Source organism: Rhinopithecus roxellana, chromosome 15, assembly GCF_007565055.1.
Source record: "Rhinopithecus roxellana isolate Shanxi Qingling chromosome 15, ASM756505v1, whole genome shotgun sequence".
In the NCBI taxonomy this organism is placed as follows: domain Eukaryota; kingdom Metazoa; phylum Chordata; class Mammalia; order Primates; family Cercopithecidae; genus Rhinopithecus; species Rhinopithecus roxellana.
The window spans coordinates 124796798-124809598 of NC_044563.1; the positions used below are offsets into that span (position 1 = coordinate 124796798).

The 12801-nt window shown below is 38.1% G+C and overlaps 1 protein-coding gene across 2 annotated transcripts in view; it reads right to left on the reverse strand.

Moving 5' to 3' along the window:
• Positions 1-12801, reverse strand: part of C15H11orf65 (chromosome 15 C11orf65 homolog) — a 136750-nt gene that overhangs the window by 115417 nt on the left and 8532 nt on the right. The window lies entirely within an intron of this gene.

Sequence of the window (12801 nt, forward strand, 5' to 3'; positions counted from 1 at the left end):
GTCCATCTTGGAAAATTATTTCTTTCGTAACCCTCCCCTCAAACCCTAGCTTCCTAAAAATGCTTTAATAACCCTTGGTAAACACCCCACTCCCAGTTTGCTTGTGTTAAATAAAAAAAAAAAAAACTCAAATTTAAGTAATCCATAGTACCAATATAACAATCTAAAGCCCCACTACAACTGCCTATGGAAGATGGTACAGCCCATGTCTATACTAATAGCATTCTTTCTGAAAGGAAGATACAATTTTCCCCAAATAAAACTCCAAATTGAGTATCAAGAAATATTTATTATGGTTTAAAATCTGAACAGTATCTTCTAAATAGGTGGTTACTATATCAGCTGTCTACTAATACATAACAAACCACCCTAAAACTTAGTGGCTTAAAGCAAAAACCATTTCTTATTTCTCTCTTTCTGTGGGTTGACAGGGGAGTTCTGCTGGTCTTGGTTGGACTCATACATGTGGCCTTAGTCAGCTGCCAGATCAGCTAGAGTTGGGTGATTTAATCAATATGGCCTCACACACATATCAGGGTCTTAAGCTGAAATTGTTGGAATATCTAGGATAGCTGGGCCTCTCTTTCCACACAGACCTTCAGTTTGAGCTTCTTCATAGTATGAAGATGTCTAGAATTCAGGAGAACTTTTGGGGTGTTTTTTAGTAATACCATATTCTGTAAGAAAAGTTAATTGGAAAATTATAATAACCCCACACATGCAGAATTATTCTAGGTCTAGCCCCTTTAGGAATGAAGTTTTGCATCATTCCCTTCCTCCACCCCTGAGCAAAGAACCACAACCAGCTGAAGTGCTTGCTGAAAAAAAGAGAGAATATGAAATAGCTAGTGGAAGAAAAAAGTTAAAAATACCAGTTATGATTCCATAATTAGTTGCAGAAACAGGTAGTATCTATGAGTATTTTTTCCATATATCTGCATATAAATATTAGCCATTTTTTTCTTTAGTTTTCTCCTGCTCACATTCCCCTAAAACAAATGTAAAGTGTGTTAATCACAGTGTGGTAGGCAGCATAATGCCCCCCAACAAAAGATGTTCACACCTAATCCCTGTAATCTGGAACTGTAAATATGCTGTTACATGGAGAGGGTGAATTAAGATTGTAGATATAACTAAGGTTGCTAATCAGCTGACTTTGACACAGGGAAATTATCCTGATTGGCCCAAGGTAATTGCAAGGGTCCATATAAAGGACATGTAAGAGTCAGCAACAGAGTGGTGTGATGTGAGAAAGATTTGACAGGTCATTGGTGGCTTTGAAAATAGGGGTTGCTCCAGGAAAGGATTTTAGGAGGAAAAAAACAGAAAGGAAGGAAAGAAAGGAGAAGGGGGGGGGGGGGGAGAGAGAGAGAGAGAGAGAGAGAAAATAAATAAATAAATAAATAAATAAATAAATAAATAAATAAATTGAAGGATGCCATGAGCCAAGGACGCAGGCAACTTCTAGAAGGAGGAAAAGGCAGCAAATTCTTCCCTAGAGCCTCCAGAGAGGCTTGTTTTGTGCTTGTTTTGGTCAGGTTTGTCAAGTATGAGATGTGTGGTGGTATTTCTGAGGCCTCTGTTCTGTTCCATTGGTCTATATATCTGTTTTGGTACCAGTACCATGCTGTTTTGGTTACTATAGCCTTATAGTATAGTTTGAAGTCAGGTAGCATGATGCCTCTAACTTTGGTTCTCTTTGCTTAGGATTGTGTTGGCTATATGGGCTCTTTTTTGGTTCCGTATGAAATTTAAAGTAGTTTTTTCTAATTCTGTGAAGAAAGTCAATGGTAGCTTGATGGGGATAGCATAGAATCTATAAATTACTTTGGGCAGTATGGCCATGTTCACAATATTGATTCTTCCTATCCATGAACATGGGATGTTTTTCCACTTGTTTGTGTCCTCTCTTATTTCCTTGAGCAGTGATTTGTAGTTCTCCTTGAAAAGGTCCTTCACATCCCTTGTGAGCTGTATTCCAAGGTATTTTATTCTTTTTGTAGCAGTTGTGAATGGGAGTTCACTCATGATTTGGGTCTCTGTTTGTCTATTATTGGTGTATAGGAATGCTTGTGATTTTTGCACGTTGATTTTGTATACTGACAGCTTTGAAGACTGCCTCTTCTCCTCCAAAGGAATGCAGCTCCTTGCCAGCAATGGAACAAAGCTGGATGGAGAATGACTTTGACGAGTTGAGAGAAGGAGGCTTCAGATGATCGGTAATAACAAACTTCTCTGAGCTAAGGGAGGATGTTTGAGCCCATCGCAAAGAAGCTAAAAACCTTGAAAAAGATTAGACGAATGACTAACTAGAATAAACAGTGTAGAGAAGACCTTAAATGACTTGATGGAGCTGAAAACCATGGCACAAGAACTATATGACACATGCACAAGCTTCAGTAGCAGATTCGATGAAGTGGAAGAAAGGGTATCAGTGATTGAAGATCAAATGAATGAAATGAAGCAAGAAGAGAAGTTTAGAGAAAAAAGAGTAAAAAGAAATGAATAAAGCCTCCAAGAAATATGGGACTATGTGAAAAGACCAAATCTATGTCTGACTGGTGTACCTGAAAGTGAAGGGGAGAATGGAGTCAAGTTGGAAAACACTCTTCAGAATATTATCCAGGAGAACTTCCCCAACCTAGCAAGACAGCCTAACATTCAAATTCAGGAAAGCCACAAAGATACTCCTCGAGAAGAGCAACTCCAAGACACATAATTGTCAGATTCACCAAAGTTGAAATGCAGGAAAAAATATTAACGGCAACCAGAGAGAAAGGTCAGGTTACCCACAAAGGGAAACCCATCAGACTAACAACGGATCTCTCGGCAGAAACTCTACAAGCCAGAAGAGAGTGGGGGCCAATATTCAACATTCTTAAAGAAAAGAATTTTCAACCCAGAATTTCATATCCAGCCAAACTAAGCTTCATAACCAAAGGAGAAATAAAATCCTTTACAGACAAGCAAATGCTGAGAGATTTTGTCACCACCAGGCCTGCCTTACAAGAGCTCCTGAAGAAAGCACTAAACATGGAAAGAACAACCGGTACCAGCCCCTGCAAAAACATGCCAAATTGTAAAGACCATCAATGCTAGGAAGAAAGTGCATCAACTAAGGATCAAAATAACCAGCTAACATCGTAACGACAGGATCAAGTTCACACATAACAATACTAACCTTAAATGTAAACGGGCTAAATGCTACAATTAAAAGACACAGACTGGCAAACTGGATGAAGAGTCAAGACCCATCAGTGTGCTGTATTCAGGAGACCCATTTCACCTGCAGAGACACACACAGGCTCAAAATAAAGAGTTGAAGGAAGATCTACCAAGCAAATGGAAAACAAACAAACAAACAAACAAGAAACAGCAGGGGTTGCAATCCTAGTCTCTGATAAAACAGACTTTAAACCAACAAAGGTCAAAACAGACAAAGAAGGCCATTACATAATGGTAAAGGGATCAATTCAACAAGAAGAGCTAACTATCCTAAATATATATGCACCCAATACAGGAGCACCCAAATTCATAGAGCAAGTCCTTAGAGACCTACAGAGACTAGACTCCCACACAATCATAATGGGAGGCTTTAACACCCCATTGTCAACATTAGACAGATCAATGAGACAGAAAGTTAACAAGGATATCCAGGAATTGAACTCAGCTCTGCACCAAGTGGACCGAACAGACATCTACAGAACTCTCCACCCCAAATCAACAGAATATACATTCTTCTCAGCACCACATCACACTTATTCCAAAACTGATCACATAGTTGGAAGTAAAGCACTCCTCAGCAAATGTAAAAGAACAGAAATTATAACAAACTGTCTCTCAGACCACAGTGCAATCAAAGTAGAACTCAGGATTAAGAAACTCCCTCAAAACCACTCAACCACATGGAAACTGAACAACTTGCTCCTGAATGACTACTGGGTACATAACAAAATGAAGGCAGAAATAAAGATGTTCTTCGAAACCAGTGAGAACAAAGACACAACATACCAGAATCTCTGGGACACATTTAAAGCAGTGTGTAGAGGGAAATTTATAGCACTAAGTACCCACAAAAGAAAGCAGCAAAGATCTAAAATTGACATCCTAACATCACAATTAAAAGAACTAGAGAAGCAAGAGCAAACACATTCAAAAGCTAGAAGAAGGCAAGAAATAACCAAGATTGGAGCAGAACTGAAGGAGATAGAGACACAAAAAAACCCTTCAAAGAAATCAATGAAGGCAGGAGCTGGTTTTTTGAAATGATCTACAAAATTGATAGACTGCTAGCAAGACTAATAAAGAAGAAAAGAGAGAAGAATCAAATAGATGCAATAAAAAATGATAAAGGGGATATCACCACCAATCCCACAGAAATACAGACTACCATCAGAGCATACTATAAACACCTCTATGCAAATAAACTAGAAAACCTAGAAGAAATGGATAAATTCCGGGACACATACACCCTCCCAAGACTAAACCATGAAGAAGATGAATCCCTGAATAGATCAATAACAGGCTCTGAATTTGAGGCAATAATTAATAGCCTACCAACCAAAAAAAGTCCAGGACCAGATGGATTCACACCCAAATTCTACCAGAGGTACAAAGAGGAGCTGGTACCATTCCTTCTGAAAGTATTCCAATCAATAGAAAAAGAGGGAATCCTCTCTAACTCATTTTTATGAGGCCAGCATCATTCTGATATCAAAGCCTGGCAGAGACACAACAAAAAAAGAGAATTTTAGACCAATATCCCTGATGAACAATGATGCAAAAACCCTCAATAAAACACGGGCAAACCGAATCCAACAGCACATCAAAAAGCTTATCCACCACGACCAAGTTAGCTTCATCCCTGGGATGCAAGGCTAGTTCAATATACATAAATCAATAAACGTAATCCATCATATAAACAGAACCAAAGACAAAAACCACATGATTATCTCAATAGATGCAGAAAAGGTCTTCGACAAAATTCAACAGCCCTTCATGCTAACAACTCTCAATAAACTAGGTATTGATGGGACATATTTCAAAATAATAAGAGCTATTTATGACAAACCCACAGCCAATGTCATACTGAATGGGCAAAAACTGGAAGCATTCCCTATGAAAATTGGCACAAGACAGGGATGCCCTCTCTCACCACTCCTATTCAACAAAGTGTTAGAAGTTCTGGCCAGGGCAATCACGCAGGAGAAAGAAATAAAGGGTATTCAATCAGGAAGAGAGAAAGTCACATTGTCTCTGTTTGCAGATGACATGATTATATATTTAGAAAACCCCATTGTCTCAGCCTCAAATCTCCTTAAGCTGATAAGCAACTTCAGCAAAGTCTCAGGATACAAAATCAATGTGCAAAAATCACAAGCATTCCTATATGCCAATAACAGCCAAACAGCCAAATCATGAGTGATCTCCCATTCACAATTGCTTCAAAGAGAATAAAATACCTAGGAATCCAACTTACAAGGGATGTGAAGGACCTCTTCAAGGAGAACTACAAACCACTGTTCAACTAAATAAAAGAGGACACTAACAAATGGAAGAACATTCCATGCTCATGGATAGGAAGAATCAATATCGTGAAAACGACCACACTACCCAAGGTAATTTATAGATTCAGTGCCATCCCCATCAAGCTTCCAAAGACTTTCTTCACAGAATTGGAAAAAACTACTTTAACGTTCACATGGAACCAAAAAAAGAGCCCATATAGCCAAAACAATCCTAAGTCAAAAGAACAAAGCTGGAGGCATCACATTACCTGACTTCAAACTAGACTACAAGGCTACAGTAATCAAAACAGCATAGTACTGATACCAAAACAGAGATATAGACCAATGGAAAAGAACAGAGTCCTCAGAAATAATACCATATATCTACAACCACCTGATCTTTGACAAACCTGACAAAAACAAGAAATGGGGAAAGGATTCCCTATTTAATAAACGGTGTTGGGAAAACTGGCTAGCCATACGTAGAAAGCTGAAATTGGATCCCTTCCTTACACCTTATACAAAAATTAATTCAAGATGGATTAGAGACTTAAAAGTTAGACCTAAAACCATTAAAACCCTAGAAGAAAACCTAGGCAATACCATTCAGGACATAGGCTTGGGCAAAGACTTCATGACTAAAACACCAAAATCAATGGCAACAAAAGCCAAAATTGACAAATGGGATTAAACTAAAGAGCTTCTGCACAGCAAAAGAAACTACCATCACAGTGAACAGGCAACCTACAGAATGGGAGAAAATTTTTACAACCTACCCATCTGACAAAGGCTAATATCCAGAATCTACAAAGAGCTTAAACAAATTTACAAGAAAAAAATCAAACAACCCCATCAAAAAGTGGGCGGAGGATATGAACAGACACTTATCAAAAGAAGACATTTATGCAGCCAACAGACACATGAAAAAATGCTCATCATCACTGGCCATCAGAGAAATGCAAATTAAAACCACAATGAGATACCATCTCACACCAGTTAGAATGGTGATCATTAAAAAGTCAGAAAACAGGTGCTGGAGAGAATGTGGAGAAATAGGAACACTTTTACACTGTTGGTGGGACTGTAAACTAGTTCAACCATTGTGGAAGACAGGGTGGCAATTCCTCAAGGATCTAGAACTAGAAATACCATTTGACCCAGCAATCCCATTACTGGGTATATTTACCCAAAGGATTATAAATCATGCTGCTATAAAGACACATGCACACTTACGTTTACTGTGGCACTATTCACAGTAGCAAAGACTTGGAAGCAATCCAAATGTCCATGAATGGTAGACTGGATTAGGAAAATGTGGCACATATACACTATGGAATACTATGCAGCCATAAAAAAGGATGAGTTCATGTCCTTTGTAGGGACATGGATGAAGCTGGAAACCATCATTCTGAGCAAACTATCGCAAGGACAGAAAACCAAATACTGTATGTTCTCACTCACAGGTGGGAATTGAACAATGAGAACACTTGGACACAGGGTGGGGAACCTACCTGTCATGGGGTAGGGGGAGAGGGGAGGGAGAGCATTAGGAGATATACCTAACGTAAATTACGACCTAATGGGTGCAGCACACCAACATGGCACATGTACACATATGTAACAAAAACCTGCACTTTGTGCACAAGGACCCTAGAACTTAAAGTATAATTTAAAAAAATTTTTTTTTAAATAAAATAATTAAAAAAAAAAAGAAAAGGAAAATATTGCCACCTGCTGTCAATAAGAGAAATAGAAAACAACTTATGGCATCCTTTAATCAAAATAACTACAAAGTTAATAGAGAAGAAAATAATGACAAACTAACAATATTTAATTACTACAAAGAAAGGGAAAAGGGAGGGGGAAATACAGGAAGAACAGATCGGACAAGTAGAAAACAAACAGCAAGATGGTAGCCTTAAGCCCAATGAATACAGTAATTACAATAAATACAAATGGTCTAAACATGCTAATTAAAAGACAAAGATTATTTAGAATTATGCAAAATTAAATCCAACTGTATTTTGTTTACAAGAGACACAGTTTAAATATAAGGCACAAAAAGCTGAAAAGTAAAAGAATAAGAAAAAATGTCATGTACTCACCAAAAGAACACTAGGGTAGCTATATCAATATAAAATAAAATGTTCTTTCAGCCAAGAAGTGTTGTAAAATATACGAAATATCTATTGAAGTGATCATATGTTTTTTGTCCTTTATTTTGTTAATATGGTCATCGCATTTATTGATTTGTATATGTTGAACCACCTTGCACATAAAGAATAAATCTCACTTGATCATTATTTTAATGTGCTGTTAAATTCAGTTTGCTAGCATTTTGTTAAAGATCCTATTCATCCATGTTCATCGGGGGTATTAACCTGTAATTTTATTATAGCATCCTTGTCTGGCCTCAGTAGCCAAGTCATGTTGGCTTTGTAAATAAGGTTAGAAGTATGTTCTTCTCTTCAATTTTTTGAAAGAGTCTGAAAAGGGCAGGTTATTATTTCTTCTTTAAATGTTTAGTAGAATTCAATAGTAAGGCCATCAGTGAATTCAACAGTGATGCCATCCTGGGCTTTTCTTTGATTGGAGGCTTTTTATTACTGGTCCAATCTCCTTACTCATTATTGGTCTGGTCATATTTTCTATTTCTTCATGATTCCATCTTGGAAGGTTATATGTATCTAAGAATTTTCCCATTTCTTCTAAGTTATCCTATTTATTGGCTTATAATTGTTCATAGTAGTTTCTTACTATCCTTTGTATTTCTGTAGTACCAGTTGTAATGTCTCATCTTTCATTTCTGATTTTATTTGAGTCTTTTTTTTTTTTTTAACTTTTCCTTTTTTTGTTTTTGTTTGTTTGTTTGTTTTTAAGACAGATTCACTCTTGTTGCCCAGGCTGGGGTGCAATGGCACAATCTCAGCTCACCACAACCTCCGCCTCCCGGGTTCAAGCGATTCTCCTGCGTCAGCCTCCCAAGTAGTTGGCATGCCTATGTGCCACCACACCCGGCTAATTTTGTATTTTTAATAGAGACGAGGTTTCTCCATGTGGTCAGGCTGGTCTCAAACTCCTGACCTCAGGTGATCCGCCCACCTCGGCCTCCCAAAGTGCTGGGATTACAGGCGTAAGCCACTGCGCCAGGCCTACTTTTACATTTTTATTTATTTATTTATTTTTAGAGATGTAGTCTCACTGTGCTGCCAAGGCTGGACTCAAACTCTTGGGCTAAAGTGATCTTTCTGCCTCAGCCTCCCAAGTAGCTGGGACTACAGACGTGTGCCACCACACCTGATTTTCTTTTTTAAACTTAGTTAGTCTAGTTAAAGATTTGCCAATTTTGTTTATCTTTTCAAAAATCCAACTCTTAGTTTTGTTGATCTTTCCCATTGTTTTTCAAGTTTTTATTTCAATTATTTCTGCTCTAATCTTTATTTCCTTCCTTCTGCTAACTTTGGTTTGTTTTTCTGTTTCTAGTTCCTTAAAGTGTAACATTAGGTTGTTTGAGATCTTTCTTGTTTTGTGATGTAGGAATTTATTGCTATGAAATTGCCTTTTAGAATTGCCTTTGCTGCATCCCATAAGTTTTGTATGCTGTGTCTCCAGTTTGTTTGTCTCAATATATTCCTTAATTTACCTTTAAAGGTCACATATGACAAGTCCGCAGCTAACATCATACTCAATGGTCAAAAGTTAAAAGTTTCTTCTCTAAGATCAGGAACAAGGATGCCCCTGCTTACTACTTGTATTCAACATGGCACTGGAAGTCTCAGCCAGAGAAATTAGGCAAGAGAAAGAAATGACATACAAATTGAAAAGGAAGATGTTAAATTGTCTCTGTTTGCAGATGACATGATCTTATATACAGAAGACCTTAAAGACCCTATCAAAAAACTGTTAAAAATAATAAGCAAATTTAGTAAAGTTACAAACTCAACATACAAAAATCAGTGGTGTTTCTATAAACCAAAGGTATAATGTTCACAAAGGAAAAGTAAAACTATCATCATTCAAAGATAACATGACTAAGAAAATCCAAAGGAATTTATAAAAAAGCAATTAGAGGCCAGGCACAGTGGCTCATGCCTGTAATCCCAGCACTTTGGGAGGTCAAGGCAGGTGGATCACAAGGTCAGGAGTTCGAGACCAGCCTGACCAACATAGTGAAACCCCATCTCCACCAAAAATACAAAAATTAGCCAGGTGTGGTGGCACATGCCTGTAATCCCAGCTACTCGGGAGGCTGAGGCAGGAGAATTGCTTGAACCTGGGAGGCAGTGGTTGCAATGAGCTGAGATCATGCCCCTGCACTCCAGCCTGGGTGACAAAGCAAGACTCCGGCTAAAAAAAAAGAAAAGAAAAAGAACCTCATGGAGAGAAATTTAAGATCCAAAGACATGGGCCAGGTATGGTGACTCATGCCTGTAATCCCAGCACTTTGGGAGGCCAAGGCGGGTAGATCACTTGAGCTCAGGAGTTAGAGACCAGCCTGGGCAACACAGCAAGACATCCCATCTACAAAAAGTACAGAAAGTACCCAGGCATGGTGACGCATGCCTGTAGTCCCTGCTACTTGGGAGGCTGAGGCAGGAGAATTGCTTGAACCTGAGAGGTGGAGATTTCAGTGAGCTGAGATTGTGCCACTGTACTCCAGCCTAGGCAACAGGATGAGACTCTGTCTTAAACAATAAATAAATAAATATACACAAATAGACCAATGTAACAGAATAGACACTACAGAAACACTTTACATATATGATTACATGATTTAAACAATGGCACCACGGCAATTTATTGTGAAAAGGATGGTATTTTCAATCAAAGGTATTTGATCTGTTGGATATCCATATGAAAAAAATGAACTTTGTACCTCTGAGTATACACAAAAATTAATTTGAGATGGATACTAGATCTCAATCTGAAACTAAAGCAATTAAGCCTCTAGGACAAACATAAGGAAAATATCTTCTGACTAGGTTAGACAAAATTTCTTAAACAGGATGCAGAAAGCACTAACCATGAAGAAAAAGTGGTGGCTGGGCATGGTGGCTGACATCTCTAATCTCAGCACTTTGGGAGGCCAAAGTGCGAGGACTGCTTGAGGCCAGGAGTTCAACACCAGCCTTGGCAACATAGAGAGACCCTGTCTCTACAGAAAATTAAAAAATTAGCCAGGCGTGGCAGTGCACACCTGTAGTCCAAACAGGAGGCTGAGGAGGGAGGATTGCTTGAGCCCAGGAGTTCAAGGTTACAGTGAACTGTAATCATGCAACTGCATTCTAGCATGGGCAAAAGAGTTAAACCCTGCCAAAGAAAGAAAAAGAAAGAAAGAAAAGAAGGAAAGAAGGAAAGAAAGAGAAAAAGTCACAAATTGGACTTTATTAAAATTAAAGACTTCTTTTCATTAAGAACTTCTTAGAGGAATGAGGCAAGCCTGGGAGAAAATATTCAACACATATAGTATTTAACAAAGGACTTCCATTGAGGATATATGAACTCCTCCAGAGAATACTTATAACGTAATAGTACAGGTAATAGATCTTGGCGGTTTGAAGATGGAGAGGAGAGGTAAAGAAAAGGGTAGGGATACTTATGTTCTCATCATATATAATGTGGAGTCAAGAGAGCCTATGTCAGCCTGATGGAACAAGATAACTAAGACTTAAATATTCTTTAAACCAATAAGGTAATAAAATACAGGAATTTTAAAAATAACATTATGATATTGGGTGGGGAGATAAGCAGGGCTGTGGAGGGTAAGTAACCTAAGTTCTCAATTATCTTTGCAGAAAGCCAACGGATTACTTCTAAAGTTAATAAAAGATAATCGTACATGCATATTATTTACAAGCATGGAAGTAACTACTAGAAGATCTACAATAAAAATAGCTAAAAATGGGCCAGGCGTGGTGGCTCACGCCTGTAATCCCAGCACTTTGGGAGGCTGAGGTGGGTGGATCATGAGGTCAGGAGTTTAAGACCAGCCTGGTCAAGATGGTGAAACCTCATCTCTATTAAAAATACAAAAAAATTAGCTGGGTGTGGTAGTGGGCACCTGTAATACCAGGTACTCAGGCTGAGGCAGAGAACTGATTGAACCCGGTAGATGGAGGTTGCAGTGAGCCAAGATTGAGCCACTGCACTCCAGCCTGGGCAGCACAGCAAGACTCCATCTCAGAAAAAAAAAAAAAAAAAAAATTAAAAATGGTTGCTTTTGGGGTATGAGGGTGAAAGAAAGTAAAATGGGGTAAAATACTTATTTTTCATCATAAATTCTTCTATATTACTTATTAAAGAAGTACACGTTAGATTAAAATATTTAATTTTTTAAAATCCCTACATTACATTACTATAACTATGCAAATAATTCACTTCTACGGCCAAGCAATGTGCTAAAACTATGCATCCTTTTTTAGAAGTCACCCACTTGACTCTATCTAGAATCAAGATGCTGTGTCTATAATCAAAAGCAAATGTATTCTCTTCACATCTTAGAACAATTTTAATCTGTCATATCTGAACCATGACTTTCACGGTTAGCTTTTTTTCAGAGTTTCTAATCTCTTTTTTCTAAATCCAGACTCTGTCATACTTTCTGTTGCATGGGGTACCATTTTCCTCCCGGATATAACCCTCTTAGAGGCATTCAATATCCTGATCTAATTTAAATTTATTACTATTTTTATTTTCTTTAGATTCTATCTCTTTTTTCTTCCTTTCTGTTTTGACATTATTGGTTTTCCTTAAAAGTGAACCTTGGTTGTCCATTAATACTTAAGAATGAAAGTCTGTGTCAATTTTTCTAGGAGCTAGTACGAGTGTCTTTTGTTAGTATTCTGTCTCCCCAGTGTTCTCACTCAGGAGTGGGAAAATTGCCTGGGGGCTTCATGACATGAGTGGAATAAGCAATTAGCAGGCTTTCTTTAATGGGTACGGTCAAGTAGCCAGCTATTAAGCAGGGTGTCTCTCAAATACCAAAATTAACAGGCAACAGGGCATAATTAAGAGGGTTTCACTGTGGAATGCCAAATCCATGCTAGAACTAGCTTTTCCAGATAGTTCATTTGATTTTTCATTTTTCATTTTTTTTTCTTAAAAAGAGATAAGCCTCCAGGGTTTCTTTGTGTCTTTTTTGCCTAATAGTATATATCTGTCTACAAGCAGATTTGTGACTAGCAGTAAACATCCACCTACCTGCAGCTCTTGGTCTGCAAAAGACTGGAGACAACTGGCACAGCTGCTCCATGTACAGACCTTCGATTAAACCCCCTGGCTTCAGTCCTTCTCC